This window comes from Callorhinus ursinus, unplaced genomic scaffold (genome assembly GCF_003265705.2).
Source record: "Callorhinus ursinus isolate GAN/ISIS: 27379988/994484 unplaced genomic scaffold, GSC_fseal_2.0 scaffold79, whole genome shotgun sequence".
NCBI classification, from domain to species: Eukaryota; Metazoa; Chordata; class Mammalia; order Carnivora; family Otariidae; genus Callorhinus; species Callorhinus ursinus.
In genome coordinates this window covers 3,333,307-3,345,574 of record NW_027397141.1, presented here as the reverse complement: position 1 = coordinate 3,345,574, position 12,268 = coordinate 3,333,307, and the positions used below count along the sequence as shown (strand labels likewise).

The following is a 12,268-nucleotide window of genomic DNA, read 5'->3' as shown; positions in this document are numbered from 1 at the left end:
GGAGAGATTTATTGGTCAAAGGGTTCACCTTCCACTTTCCCACTTTTCCATAGCAGTAAATTATTTAGGCCAAATTCACCAGAACATTACTCTTTTATTTGGCCATGTGCCATGACTTGCTCTTTCTTTGTGTCCTTTCAGTGCAAATCCTTGTAGTGTAACCTCGGTCGATAAGGGACGGATAATTGAGGTAACAGGTAATTCCCTTTAAACGGTGCATATAGGACGGTGAGCTGATGCCAGCATCAAGAACACGGACGAGGTGAGGAGCAGAGGGGCTAACAGTGGGGCGGCGGTGACCTCAGCCGTTGGACCAGCCCTCGGCCGGAGAAGAGATGGGCAGACAGTCACCCTATGTGTGCGCACGTGTGTCCTGCGCCCCACCAGCCAGCAAGCGTGGTAAGAAGCAGGTGTGGGAGCATCGCACCAACGTGTCTGTTTCCCTGTATGGAATCCTGATCATGTAAAAATCTGAAGATCTAAACATGTTCTTTCTCTTCTCTCTACTGTCCTCACACCACCTCCAACTGACCTAATGTTTAAAATTGGCTCCCAATCTTCTCCAAGACTTCTGGCTCTGAGAAGAGATGTGGAAAGAATTCAGGCTGGAAATACCGTGTGGCACGGTTGAAGGGTCAGTGGTAGAGATTTTTCTGTATTACAATAATTGCCTTGTAAAGTTTCCAGAAAACAAGCACAAATATAGCTCAGTGTTTTGCTGCACATTTGCATGCTCATCTTGAAACTTAAAATATTAATTAAATCCCATTCAGTGGTACTAACTTGGTGATTTTTTTTTTTTTTTTTTTTTTTGGACTCATCACTACATTTGGTACCAGTTGGGTAACTGATTTCCTTGCTTCATCCTTGGAGCGTCTTCCAGAGTTTTCATTTGTAACTTTTTCAGTTGGTGATGGACAAGGCAAAAGGAGTTCTCTGTCCAATACCCATGGCAATCCAGTGTGAATAATAAATACAAGACTTTTGAGAATAAAAATAGCCATGCTGAAGTTTGGGGACATAATTTATAATTCCTACGTAACGAAGTACCCGGGAAGAAGAGGTGACCTTTGACACACAATTTCTCCTCACCCTAAACCACATGGACAAGAAATTATCTACGGGTTGATACCACACACAAGCACTTGTGCTAACGATGTGGGCAGATTCCAGAGACGATAACACTAAAATGTGTGTCTTCGAACCGAGGGAATAGTCAAATGATGAGTTTGTAACATTCTGCCCACAATTACCTGCTATTCTGTAGAAATTAACTTTGTTAAAAATTAACAGATGTGTTAAAGTAATGTGTAGTCAACACATGCAATGCACACTCTGTAGTTTTATGTAATTTAAAAATGTAGAATTGAGACAATTATCCATTCAATTCACCCCCCCAAAAGAAAAATATTCTTTCATCAGTAATAATCTAACAATTGAGGCCAAAGATGTAGGTTGCTGGTGTTTCTAGAAATTACCTAGTCTACAAAAAGAACCCAATTCTTCAATTTATTTGATGCAGGTACATTCCCCCAAAATCAGTGTGTTACTTCACACATATATATGTTTGGTGTCAGCCAAAGTGAAGTGAATAATTTAGGCTTGGTGTGTATGGTTTGGTTTGGTTTTGGTGATCCAGACGTGGGGGGGAGCTATTGCTTTGGCTGATTTGGTTCCCAGAGTCAGCTCTTCTCCCAGAGATACAGGATTTTTACCTATGTGCTCTGAATAGTGCCCAAACTCTACCTATAGACGCTGTCTCATCCTCAGACCCCTCTTCCTGGTCACCGACAACCGCCAATCTGTGGAAACTAGCCACTATTGTGAAAATAGGTTTCAGTTCAGAAGGAGAGCAACAATTATTTTTAAAGGAACCAGTTAAACTACTTACCAGTGGAGGTGAATTTTTAAATTTTAACTTCTTTCTAAGATTAAATTTAGTGTGTGTGTGTGTGTTTAAGTAGCTGGTGTTCATACATTCGGACAGAGGCAAATTTTTACTCCACTGGAAGCATACCTTGGAAGAACGTGAAAAAGCAAAATGGGGAAAAGACACCCAACCAACAGACCACGGATTCTCAATGTGCCTCCTGCCACGTCCTCCCTGGCTGTGCAGCACGTACGTGTGTCGCACGCATGTATGAAAGTGTGCACGGGTATGCGCACGCGCATTTTGTGTGTGTGCACACGTGCCCACACACTCATGGGTGTGCACTCGCTCCCGGCAGAGTTAAGCGCTGACGGATCCGGCTCGGGGAGAAAACATGGAGGGGAGGGGGTCGCCAGAGAGAAAGTCAAAGGAAGCAGGGTACAGTGTAACTCTGTGTTACTGTCCTTCTGGAGACCACCTTTTCCTTCCTCATAGCCTGTGATGCCAGACGCTTGACTCCCATTTTGGGGGGCTTTTTCTCACTATTAAGTGAGTGGTTAGTTTGGTGTTCCTATGCTGTCTTTCCAGGACCTTCCTCCCCCCATATCAGCTAACATCGCATATTTATTCAGTGCATGCAAACTTCATTGAGCATCTCTGTCATAGATACCTTGTTCCTGTTGAGTCTTCAAATATCGCAGAAGATGGCTTTGTGCGTTCGTCTTCCTGGAGCACTTCAGCGAAGGCATCTCAGCCCCTTTAAAAAATGTCTCCGAGCCGATTGCTTCTCTGTGGGCAGTATACATTGAGGTATCTGAAACAAACACAGAACTCCAATTATTGTTTGCCTGTGAACTGGTTAGCAAGATGATTACAAGATACAGTAAATACACTTGGCATGTTGAAACATACTTTCAGCTCCAATGACTTCAAATAGCTTCTAAGTAAAACAAATAAACAGAATAATGGTGGGATTTATTTGGAATTATTCATTATGAGACTACCCAAGGCATGACATTTCCAATCACGTCTTAATTTTCTTTTTAGGAGCAGAAAGGGTTTTCATATCTTGACATATTCACCACCTTGGGCCTGAGGCAGTTATCTCTCTGGCTCATTCTAGGGTTCCAAATGCTGATGGCATGCTGTGGGGTCTTGCGGATCACGCATGGTTTGCTCCGGCTTCTACACATTAAAAGTGAAATAAATACCCAGGCTGACTGTCCTAGATTATGATCTATGAGTTGATGTGTTAAATGAGCCCATTGCTTTAAAGGTTATAAATGACAAGATTTTTACTATTACAAGTAATTTATAGCTATTTCCTGTTTGACGTGACAGATCCTCCCGGAGAAGTCCAAATTTGTCTGCTTGACATACATTTATTTTAAACATTCTCTCTTTCTCCAAATTCTAGAACATATTAACTACTGTTTTCCTGGGTGTCAATTTGCACCTGTGGGGTCTACCTCTTGAGGCTTCAATGAGGTCCCCTGGCCTCCACTCCAGATGGCTGCCTGCATTTGAGCAGCTAATGTGGATGATTACTGGCATATTTACTGTAATTTATAAAAATCACAGGAAATGACATTTTTATTAGTCACTGACTCCACTATCACCAACCTCAATGGATGTTATGCATACAAATCCATTTTAAAAATTGTTCTTCCTAAATCAGAAGCTCTTCCCGGTCTTTAATTCTGTGAAATGATCCTGTTTCACTTTGCTTACTGCGGATGAGGTCACAGAGGAACTCAGATCACAGCTTATTTCCTACGGCCTGGAACTTTTCGTGTGAGGCCCGGAATGAGGGTCAGGGAAATGCCCTCCCAGACTGAGAGAAAGCTCCAGAAGTGTGCGGGCCTCAGTAGGGAGGGCAGCGAGGAGCCAGAGCCTGGAGCCAGGCGGCAGCCCCCAGACACCGCGGCCCACAGTGAGGATGACGCGCTCGGCTGTCTCGGCCACAGTGGTGTGCGCCAGGATTCATATCCCGGGCCCGGTGACAGAGCTGTTGGCTAGAGACAATTCTGTGCAGAGACAAAACCTGAGAAAACTCACTGAGCCTTGCTACCCCTGTTCCGTGCTCCATGCCCGCTGGGAAGGCTTTGCTTATCTCAGAAGGGAGGGCATGGATTGAATCTTACAGCCTGAGTAGGAATTCTCTATGGGGACAAGGGCAGAGGACTATCTGCCGAGATATCAGGGCTTGGGGTATTAGTAGGGATGGAGTACATTTGAGGGAACAGCAGAAAATAAGGCTGGAAGCAAGGGTGGGAACCATCAGAAGGAGCCTTGAATGACACACTCACTAAAAGAGTAATCTTCAATCCATAGGCAACAAGAAACACTGACAAATGTTGAGTCCTTTTGGGTATATTGAGTACAGCCTGGGTGGAGTCACATGATTCCAGAGTCAGAAGCAGCGGTCGAAAATATACAGTCGATGAGAAAGGGGACGATGTCCCAAGAAGAGGAATGAGGGATGAAGATGTCATCTGGGCAATGTGGTCCTCCACAGAGGAGATGAAGCAGTGCATGGAGAAGAAAGGGGTCATGTCAAGAAAGTCAAGAAGGAAGAGCTCCTGGACATCTGCAAGACCAGAAAACCAAGTTGGTGAAAGCCACCCAAACGTTCCCCGCTTGTGGGACACTAGGAAGTCACTGTTTCCTGTAAGCCCAAGGTGGAATGGTGGAGCAGAGCACACACTGCATTAAGGTGAGAAGACAGGAGAGTGGAGGCCTCGCGTGCCGGACAGCTCCACCGCGAGGCGAGGAGGCGTCGGTGTGTTTACATAAAGGAGACTGGTGCACTTCCCGGTTGGAAGCAGAGTGGACGAGAAACGGTTGAGAATAACCGTGGAGCCAGGAGGACCCGGGCCATAGGACACGGTAGGAAGAGCCTTCACCGTGGATAGGAAAAGTGGCAGGGAGGGAAAGCTGCTAACGCTTGTTGACTCTCATTTGTAAATACACCGTGTACTAGACACAACAAAGCTGAGGCAGAGGCTTTTAATGCCCATGTTATAATAAGAAAACTGAAGCTCAGGGGAACCCAGCTAATATGCAGGAAAGCCAACATCCAAACTCATACCAGCAAGACTGAAATGTTCCTAACAGCCCACCATGCTACCGTCAATGGGACCTCTGAGGGGTGAGGAGAGACATCAATGAGAGACATGGACAAGACATGGCTTACGCATCAATGGGACATTGATAGAGTCATTGATGAGACATTGATGAGATATTGATAGTCATTAATGAGTCATTGATGAGGCATTACTGAGTCATTGATAAATCATTGATGAGTCATTAGTGAGACATTGGTGAGAGACATGGATGACACATCAGTGAGAGACATTTATAAATGACATTGATGAGCAACATCAACGAGACATTGATGGAGTCATTAGTATGAGTCTTTGATGAAAGTGGTGAGAAACATTGATGAGATATTGATGAGTCATTGATGAGATATTGATGAGTCATTGATGAGTCATTGATGAGTCACTGGTGAGGGACATTGATGAGACATTGACTTTGCTCACATAGGATGTGAATATAGGCACCATCCTGACAGGTGCCTCTGCTTTAGAAGAAGCAGCCAATTCACCTGAAAGAGGAAGAAAATGTATGGAGGTTGAAACTGCTTGAGGTGGCAGAGCTCAGAAATGGAAGAAGAATCTCACCAGGGTTGGGGCAGGGGGTGCAAGAAAGGAATCCTGACAGGGGCCCAGGACCCAGCTGATGTTTCAAATTAACCAAATGGAATGTACCATGAGCTTGTAAGGATAGGCTGAAACACAGCACTGATCCTTTTCATTGGCTTAAGGGTTAGAGCAGGATATGGCCACCTCAAGCCCCAGGTGGGTGAGATGCCGACTTGCTTGTAAGGTCTTGAAGGGGGCAGCCTGGCGAAGGCCCACGGGAGAGATGAGATGCGCTGTGTTGTGGGCGGAACACGGCTCACTATAAAGCGTGTTTCGGTCTCCAGCAGAGCTATCCTGCACCTTCAGGAAGAGGGAAGCTGGAAGGAAGGCGAGAGAGAGACACACAGTCAGAGGGCAAGAGTGAAAGCCCCAGAGAGAGAAGAGGGGAGGAGCGAGCGGAAGGGGGATGGAGAAGGGGGACGGGAAGCTGGGAGGGATGGAGGGGAGCGGGGAGCGGGGAGCTGGAGTGGCTGCTGTGTGCCGTGATGTGGGGCCGCAAATCACCGTCCGCCCAGGACGGTCAGCGGCGTTCTCCTGCCGTGACCAGCACCAAAGATCCAGTTAACAGGTCCTCTGCCGTGTGGGAAGAAGAGCCGGATCTAACAAATATTTGTTGAGGACCCATAGTGTCTCACTGTCTCAGGAATGTTCCCCTCTTTAGTTCTCAAAGCAATTCTTTTTTTTTTTTTTTTAAGATTTATTCATTTGAGAGAGTGAGAATGAGAGAGAGAGAGCACATGAGAGGGGGGAGGGTCAGAGGGAGAAGCAGACTCCCCGCCGAGCAGGGAGCCCGACGCGGGACTCGATCCCGGGACTCCGGGATCATGACCTGAGCCGAAGGCCGTCGCTTAACCAACTGAGCCACCCAGGCGCCCTCAAAACAATTCTTCAAGTCAGACATCACTTTTGCCATTTGAAGAGACCAAAGCTCAGAGAGGTTGAGACTTTGCCTTGGTTTGCACAGCCAGTAAGTAGCATGGTCTGTGTTTTGATCAGACCATTCTCAGTGCTCTTTCTGCACCACACCTCCCACTGTAAGGGGTACATAGATGCATCTAGCACAGCGCTGCGCGAGGGGGGTTTCACCAGCACACCGCAGTGCGTGAGATGAAGATGAAGTGCGGCAGGCCCTGAGGAAATGGGCAGTTGCTACGGTTGCTAGGCCTCTGCAGAAGAGATAGAGCGAGCCTCTGTATCTCCTCAGTTGAACCCACAGGAGGGGTTCTTAACTGCTTTGTGACATCACCCCATTGACAGGCTGGTGAAGCCCACGAACCCCTAAATGTATAAAATGGGATGCATGAGAGGAACCAAGTCAGTATTTGGAAAATTGATAGATAAAAAGGGAAAGAATCAAGAATGTGTATTCTGACTTTCTATACTAACTCTACCCCTGGGCAAGCAAACAGCTGATGAAGATATGTTTTCCTTGTGGAAATATTACAGATAATACATTGTAAGAAATGATAGAATTAAACCATTTTGTAACCCCTAATTAACGAATGGATCAGAACACTGAAGATCAATGGTTGCTAACAGAGAGAACCAAAAGTAATCTCGCCCCTTCTTCTGCCCCTAAAACCTGATGGCATCAAGTCTCGAGACCCAATTTTTAGTTTACAAGAAACACAGAGGAAAGAGAGACCTGATGAACTACACCATGGGGATGCAACCGCATCCTAGCCTGTTGGAAACTCTACAGGGTAAACAACCTATATCATGTCTCGGAGTTACGAGATAATGCAGCATTGGAAAGGATTTGGGGGTCTAGTTGTATGGCGGATGTGTGGGATTCTACACATCATTCAGTCTACTTCCATGTATGTTCTGAGTTCTTCACAATAAAAAATTAAAACTACGATGTAAGATTATCAAGGAAATAACTCATATTTTGAAATGCAAATATCAAAATATGTTTTAAAAATATTTCCCGAGATAGTTATAATTTCCCTCCCTAATGCACTAAGTAATAAAGTCTGTGGCAGTTCTGAAAACCATTGCAATGTCAAAGTGGCTGTGAGAATAAAACCGTAGTATGAAATGAAAATGCCGATTATTTCAATGGGTGACAACACCACAGGAAATGCCGACTACGTTCATAACTGAAAGAAAATGCTAAATTCCAGCTGCAAGTTAATAAAAGTAAAGGTGAAGATTCTTCTGTTCAGGTTCAGTGGGCATTGTGAATTCTGTGCATGGATGGGGTCCTTTGACCCCAGGTTAACAGCCCACGGTCTAAAGGCACCGAAGATTCTGGAGTGAACACAGTCTTTTCACCCTGGGCTAGAGCCATCGCACGTCGGTCGCGGGGGTCTGAACCGACGTAAAAATCGTGGTTCTTATCTGCTTGAGGCGTTCGCGAACCTGTCTCTGGCTTCCTCTTTCCCCTTTGGAGACTGAGGCACTCCTCCTTCAGAGACAAGTTGGGAATCGGCGTTTCTTTTTTGCGCCCCTGAAAGAGGGGACCTAATTAGCATACCACGTTCTCTATACCTCGGAAGACCCACTTGCAGCCGCACAGAGCCACAGATTCCTCAAATGGTAGAATAACGAGAAAACTTAATGCAACTCCTGTGTTTTGCAGGTGAGAACAGGGATGCTCAGGCAGATGAGGGCCTACACCTGCTGTGTGCACGGTGCCCTCCGCCTCTCACTCGCCGTGTCACAGGGCCTAGTGGTTCTGTGGGAGTAGCTGCAACTTCAAGCATTTTTATGCACTAACAAATCGGCAGCCATTTGGAAAAAACAATACTTGCAAGTTGAAGGGAGAAAGCGATATCGTAATCACATTGGCAGATGATTGCAAGTCCTCACTAGAGGCACATGTGTCTGCCGCCGGAATCAGATTGGGCTGCCACCTTCCTGTCCCGTTCTGCATTGATTTTTGTGTGGTGCTCACTTTTTGTCACAGAAGCTGTTCAAAATCCAGCTTCACACAGATAATGATGCTGTGAGACAGTGAATCAAGTGAGGCGGGTAGTTTGTGTGGTGTCCACAGGATGACAAGTATCACCGTGTCCCTGTTGGAAGTGGAGAGTATCCCATGGTACCTCTGTGAGTGTGCTGTGATGTCCCCAGGGAGCCAAGGTCTAGCCCAAGGTCATACAGGTCGGGGCGCTGGGTCCAGAAGAACCAACATCTCTTGCTTCCTAGCCCACTGGTCATATTCGTGGGAGGACTGTAGCATTCTTTGGATTTCATTTTATAACTGGGTATCTGTCGAAAGCAGAACTTGATGAAATCATGTGGCAAATTATTGTGTTTGATGCTGAAAATCCTCCCTATCCAAGTAAAAGTAATTTATCTGGGCTTTGTCCTCTGGGCAAAGTTGTTTGATTCGTAGAAAGTCTACTATTAAATTTTTTTTTTAATTCTAGTGGTTCCTTTAGCTGTATTTGATGGTTAATTTCCATTTGCACTTATACTTCTGGACATGATGGAAAACTGGTATCAAACTAGACCTCTTACTGTTAGGAAACCATAAAACTAAAAAAAAAAAAAAAACAAAACAAAACAAAAAAACCCCATAAAACTGGACAAAACATATGAAATAACTGTTTTCAGATGTTGGGCAACAAGCAATATAAAACATATATAAAAAAAATATGTGACCCTGGAGAGGGGGCAAGCAGAGGAGGCAAGCCTGTGATCACCCAGATTTCTGCCTGGAGGCACTTCTCAAAGCACACTGCAGGGAGGGGGAGCCGGGCAGAATAAGGCAGTCCCGCTAAGGTGAGGGCCTGAGGGTTGGAGACTAGGACCAAAGGGGGGCCTGGGGGGCAGGGTTCAAGGGTTGCACAGAGAAGGATTCCGGAAATCTGCAGAGACAGCCCCTTGAGTGCCTGACTGAAGAGCTGGCTCTCTCTGCTAAAGGCAGGGTGCTGACATAGCAGACAGAGATCAGCTATCAAGAAGTGAGCAACATGGAAATTCCAGAACTTACACAGGACCGGGAAATAATGAAGCACTGACCAACCAGTCAGAAAAACCACACTGAACACACCGAGCACTCAGCTAATATCCCAGGAGAACAGGGCTCTGAACAGGGTGACCAAGCCCTAGGGGAAAGACTCCTCTAGATGTGCCCTATTTAAATTCTATACTCTTTAAGTGAAGACAATAAAATTGGGACATTCAACAGTGTGGCATCCACTATGCCCAGGATACAATAAAAAATTGCCAGGCATGTAAAGAAGCAAAAAAAGTGAGAAAAATGTGAGCAGTAGGAATATCAGTTAAAAGGAACAGACCTGCAATGACAGAAATGTCAGGCTTTATTTTTATGTTTTTAAGCAGGCTTCATACCCGGTGCAGAGCCCAACATGGGGCTTGAACTCACGACCCTGAGATCAAGACCTGAAGTAAGATCAAGTGCTGGACACTTAGCTGACTGAGCCACCCAGGCACCCCAGAAATGACAGACTTCAGTACAACTATTATAAATAGGTTGAAATTTTTAAATGAAAGTATGGACACATTGTGGGAATAGATGGGCAAAATCAACAGAGAAGTAAAAATGATTGGAAAAGAACACATGGAAATTCTAGAACTGAAACATACAATCTAAAATGAAATATTTCCAATAGAAACTAAAACAAAAAAACAAGAGAACAGATCAATGAAACTAGAAGCTGATTCTTTGAAAAGATCAATAAAATTGATAAACCTTTAGCCAGACTCATCCAAAAAAAGAGAGAGAGGGGATGCCTGGATGGCTCAGTCAGTAGAGGGTGGGACTCCTGATCTCGGGTTGTGGGTTTGAGCCCCACTTTGAGTGTTAAGATTACTTAAAAATAAAGTCTTCCAAAAAAAAAGAACAACAGGCCAATACCTCTGATATACATAGATGAAAAAAATCCCCAACAAAATACTAGCAAACCAAATCCAACAATACCTTAAAAAAATCATTCACCACAATGAAGTGGTATTTACTCTGGAATGCAAGGGTGGTTCAAAATTCATAAACCCATCAACATGATATATCACATCAATAAGAGAAAGGATAAAAACTGTACAACCATTTGAATAGGTGTTGAAAAAGCATTTGATAAAGTACAACATCCATTCATGACAAAAACCCTCAACAAAGTAGGGTTTTTTTTAAAGATTTTATTTATTTATTTGACAAAGAGAGAGAGCAGGAACACATGCAGGGGGAGTGGGAGAGGGAGAAGCAGGCTTCCCGCTGAGCAGGGAGCCGGAAGTAGGGCTCGATCCCCAGACCCTGGGATCATGACCTGAGCTGAAGGCAGACCGCTTAACAAGTGAGCCACTCACGTGCCCCAACAAAGTAGGTTTACAGGGAACATACCTCAACATAATAAAGCCCATATATGAAAAACCCACAGCCAACATCAATACCCAATGGGGAAAAACTGAGAGTTTTCCCCGTAAGGTCAGGAACAAGACAGGGATGTCCACTCAGCACTTTTATTCAACACAGCACTGGAAGTCCCAGCCTCAGCAGTCAGACAATATAAAGAAATAACAGGCATCCAAATTGGTAAGGAAGATGCAAAACTCTATTTGCAGATGACATGCTGCTATATATATAGAAAACCCGAGAGACTCCACCAAAAAACTATTAGAACTGATAAACGAATTTAGTAAAGTCAAAGGATACAAAATCCATATATCGAAATCTGTTGCATTTCTATACACTAATAATGAAGCAGCAGAAAGAGAAATTCAGAAAGCAATCCCATTTATAATTGCACCAAAAATAATAAAATACCTAGGAATAAACCTAGCCAAAGAGGTGAAAGACCTGTACTCTGAAAACTATAAACACTGATGAAAAAAATTCAAGATGAGACGAAGAAATGTAAAGACGTTCCATGTTCATGGGTTGGAAGGACAGCTATTGTTAAAATGTCCATACTACCAAGTGCAGTCTACAGATTTAATGGAATCCCTATCAAAATACCAACAGCATTTTTCACAGAACTAGAACAAACAATCCTGCAATTTGTGTGGAAATACAAAAGACCCCAAATAGCCAAAGCAATCCTGAAAAAGAAAAACAAAGCTAGAAGTATCACAATTCTAGACTTTAAGCTATATTACAAAGCTGTCATCATCAAGACAGTATGGTACTGGCACGAAAATAGACACATAGATCCATGGAACAGAACAGAAAACCCAGAAATAAACCCATAATTATATGGTCAATTAATCTTTGACGAAGCAGGAAAGAATATCCAATGGAAAAAGGACAGTCTCTTCAACAAATGGTGCTGGGAAAACTGGACAGCCACAGGCAAAAGAAGGAAACTGGACCACCTTCTTTCACCATACACAGAAATAAACTCAAAAGGGATTAAGGACCTAAATGTGAGACTTGAAACCATAAAAATCCTAGAAGAGAGCACAGGCCGTAACTTCTCTGACATCGGTCATAGCAACATCTTTCTAGATCTGTCTCCTGAGGCAAGGGAAGTAAAAGCAAAAGTAAACTATTGGGACTTTATCAAGATAAAAAGCTTCTGCACACTGAAGGAAACAATCAACAAAACTAAAAGGCAATCTACTGAATGGGAGAAAATATTTGTTAATGACATAGCCGATAAAGGGTTAGTATCCAAAATATATAAAGAACTTATACAACTTGGGCACCTGGCTGGGTCAGTTGGTAGAGCATGTGATCTTGGGGTCATGAGTTTAAGCCCATGTTGGGCATACAGTTTTCTTA

At 44.2% G+C, this 12,268-nt stretch overlaps 1 long non-coding RNA gene across 1 annotated transcript in view; it reads right to left on the bottom strand.

The window, feature by feature from the left end:
• Positions 1-12,268, bottom strand: part of LOC141371579 (uncharacterized) — a 54,312-nt gene that overhangs the window by 9,155 nt on the left and 32,889 nt on the right. The window contains exon 2 of the long non-coding RNA XR_012376652.1: positions 2,541-2,684. This is a non-coding gene — a long non-coding RNA (uncharacterized lncRNA). The remainder of the gene's footprint in view (positions 1-2,540; positions 2,685-12,268) is intronic.